General features: G+C 40.2%; 1 long non-coding RNA gene across 6 annotated transcripts in view; it reads right to left on the reverse strand.

Moving 5' to 3' along the window:
* Window positions 1-1,628: 1,628 nt before the first annotated feature.
* LOC119277533 overlaps window positions 1,629-3,783 on the reverse strand; it is a 6,343-nt gene continuing 4,188 nt past the window's right edge. For 4 of the 6 annotated variants that reach the window (XR_005137195.1, XR_005137191.1, XR_005137193.1 and 1 more), the window contains exon 7: window positions 2,978-3,397. This is a non-coding gene — a long non-coding RNA (uncharacterized LOC119277533). Of the gene's footprint in view, window positions 2,037-2,977; window positions 3,422-3,783 lie in introns of those variants that run through there. The other 2 variants (XR_005137192.1, XR_005137194.1) reach the window with 2 other exon arrangements.

Consider the following 3,783-nt stretch of genomic DNA (forward strand, 5'->3'; position numbering starts at 1 on the left):
CTTTTTAATGGAAGCGTGCGGCAGGGCCGGTCTCATCCACTTCCAACGCCCGTCCACATCTGGCCACACCGTGCTCCCTCGCCGGTGACCAGGGACCCTAGCAAGCCCAAACCACCATGTGGTTTTTTAGTGGCAAGGGGAGGGGAAGCTGACCCCGGTGTGAGCTCTTCCCGCGGCTCGCCGGGGCGACTCTTCCGCCGCCGCCTCCTAGACGCGGCTCGCCACCGGAGCGGCAGAGTCTGTACATACCAGTCCACCAGGCGTGATGGCACTGGCAGTACCGCCAACCACTATAGTATCCAGATGGCAACCTACCTCACAACTGGCATCTGGATCCGCAGCGGATCCCTATTCCGACAATGCCATGCGCGCCGCAGGCGCACGCCGAGGAGGTTCGTCGGTGTTGCGAGGCCCTCACTCCGGAACAGCAGCGGATGCGTGCCTACGCGACAGACTCCCCCAACTGGGAGCGCTGGTTCATGCTAGAGCACGAGGAGGAGCACCGCCAGGGCGACTGAAAACGTTTTTCAGGTTTCTGTCAATTATTTATTCCGAATAGGTTTCAACCGATTCTGTCCGAGCCACTCGATGTAAATTCAACAGCTGCACTTCCTCTCCTAGCGAATTTTCATCTTCTTCCTCCCCTACCCGCTACCTCTCGTCCCCCTCTTCGACTCGAACTCCGCCGAATATGAGCGGTAGCCGCTACAAAAAGGCCTCACACCCAAATTCGTTAAACCTTCGACTTACCTCCGTTTCGCTCTTGATGGGAGCCACATCATCCCCGTCTCGCCTTGGCTCCACTCATCTTTCCCCCATCTCTCTCGAGTTGTCTCCTTTCTCTAGCCGAAATCGACTGATCAGAAAAAAGAATTAAGTTGCATGAGGAATAGCAAAACCCGTAAAATAGTGTTTTTTTTCTTTTGCGGGTAACCCGTAAATAATGTTGGGACTTTGGGAGACTTTTACGGCTTGCATCTTGCTACTTGAGGGTTGAAAAAGGCATTGAAATTTCAAACTAAGGCAACCAACTAACTATATAGTATACTAGTTGACCCGTTGCGCCAAATGGCGCAAAGAGCCGCTAAAGCCATGTTGTTGATGAAAATAATTTCATTTTGCAAGGACATATTCCATATTGGTAGTAGAAAGCCCATGTGTTAAATCATGCTATATTGAAAACATGTTTATTCCATGTGGGCAATAAAGAAATTCATGGTTTAGTTGGTTTAATTGTGGACAAGCACATATGGCAACAAATTTAATCTCATCTAGTCAGGAAGAACGGTGGCTTGTTGTCTACAATGAGATGTATATACACATTTTAATTTGGTAGCATAGAGTCCCATTTGAAACAAAATATATGTTTTACTTTTTTTAGTTGTGGGCAAGCACAAATGGTATCAAATCTAATCCCCTTTAGCAGCAAAAAAAGGTGTTATCTACAATGAAATGTATATACACATTATAATTGCTAGCACAAAGTCCCATTAAAAATCATGGCTCATTGAAAATATTTCCATTTTTCAGCAACTCTGTGCTTTGGAACCTACACTCGGCAGGAATTAGATCTTCGCCACATTAAAAACCATATAGCCTTAGTTATGCTATTTACAGAGACATAAATATTGCAGGCAGCAAAGACTTCTAATAGAATCATCATCAGCTCTCACAATCTGGGTAAGTCTCAATTCTGCACCTACTCTAAACAGAAGGATCATAATAAATTGATGCTACTGTGCTTATGGTAAACAAAAAGGAGCGAAACACACCATACATAATTCTTAAATGACCTATCCTAGGATGCATTTGACCGCGGTACCATCCTAAAAGTCCTTCCCGATGCTTCTAAGTTGATCGCCCTGCGTTTGAGTTTTTGTGCCACCTTCTCAACACTGATAAGATTTCCATAGATAAGTTGATGTATGGGCTCAATACCAATCAACGTCAAGAGAAAAAGATCATGTGATGCATCTCAGTTGATTGATTGTTTCATCTCTGCTAAGGTTGTGAAGCTCTAAACTTCTCTGAAATATCTGCAACAGAATAAACATTACCATACTCAAGTTGACCAGTGCAAAGCTCGTTATAAAATAGAAACTTCAAAGGCCATATCAGGTAATATGTTGATAGGATTTAGAAAACAATGACTGTAAAAAAAAAATTCTCAGAACAAACTAAGAAAAACATTTCAACGCTAAAATAAAATTGCAGCAAGCACAACGTTCCCACTACACTGTGTAGATACCTAATTGCCAATTTATGTTGTACGGCTAATGGAATCAAACAATGTATAAAGATTCACCTTTCAAGTACTCCCTCTGTAAATTAATATAAGACCATTTAGGTCACTAAAGACGGTAGCTTGGAGTATATATTAGTTTGCAGATGGAGTATATCAAAAGACTATAGCTTGGAGTATATATTAGTTTGCAGATGGAGTATATCAAAAGACTATAGCTTGGAGTATATATTAGTTTACAGATGGAGTATATCAAAGGACTGTAACTTGGAAAGTGAAAACAGCGCGAGGCACATGAAACTTGCAGGCGCAGAGCACCATTTAAAACCATGTGCTCGTTAAAAATATTTGCATTTTTAGTAACTTCGTGTTTGAGAAAATACATTTGGTAAGAACTTGGCCTTTTGTATAGAGGTTTAATTGATTGTACAAAGTTAAGCTCACATAAAAGGTGCAGACTCTCATTTAAAATCATGAGCTTTGGAAATATTGCCTTTGTTAGTAAATTTATGTTTGAGAAAGCATGTAGGGCATAAAATGTAACTATTTAACCATTGCGCCAAATGGCGCAGGTTCCCATTTAAAACCTGGTGTGTTATGAAAAGGTTGTATTTCTTGATAAAATTAGGCTTTACAATCACTCAGGGCCAGTAAGAGCATCATTATGCCTGACATACATAGCCTGGGCAAGTTATTAGGTAGCGTACATGACTCCTAAACTTCAGTACATAGAAATATAGAACCAACAAAGTATTTCAAGATTGTCTTAGAAGATGTGGTTAGCGATTCACAATCTTGTTGGTTTACAAAGAATAGTTTGGATAGTCATCGACTCTACAATACAGATTAAACAACTAGAAGATGATATACTGTTTGAAAAAGAGATGACAGCAAACAAATTGTCAAAGCTTCATGATATACTGTTTTGAAAAAGAATGTGCATACAACATCAACCAAGCGCTCGCCTCTTCTAACACACATTAAACAGATACACCACCTGCTACTATGCCCTTGCTCAGGTTGGAGCTTCATTTGACGAAGGGCTTCCCATAGAACAAAAGCTGGGTCACCGGCCTTGATTCTTTTTCAAGTTTCCAGGTTGAAAGTACCATCATGGAGAAACTTCTAAATAAAAACAATAGAGAACAAATTGTCCTGCAGAAGAGTTCAAATAGTTTCCTAAAAATTAATTTAGACAACAATAGAAACTGATGATGGGCTAAAATACATGTGCAATGACAACTAACCATTGCAACAGAAACATGTTTAAGAGAGTGAATTATGTGTAACATTACTAACCGATCTCTCTCACTACCATACAAGCATAAATAATAAATGATAATATATTCAGGATGTTTTCGGTCATACAAACTGTATTTTGTATCCCTTTTCCATTATATTTTAACTCGATGTCAGATCACATCACAAATACACGACCATGTATCATAAAAATAATTAATTTTGAGTGGATTTTTTAGTTTTGTATAGAACTTGCCAAATGATGTATCGTTATCAAGAAAATTTAGTCTTATCCAAGTGTT

Source organism: Triticum dicoccoides, chromosome 3B, assembly GCF_002162155.2.
Source record: "Triticum dicoccoides isolate Atlit2015 ecotype Zavitan chromosome 3B, WEW_v2.0, whole genome shotgun sequence".
Lineage (NCBI taxonomy): Eukaryota > Viridiplantae > Streptophyta > Magnoliopsida > Poales > Poaceae > Triticum > Triticum dicoccoides.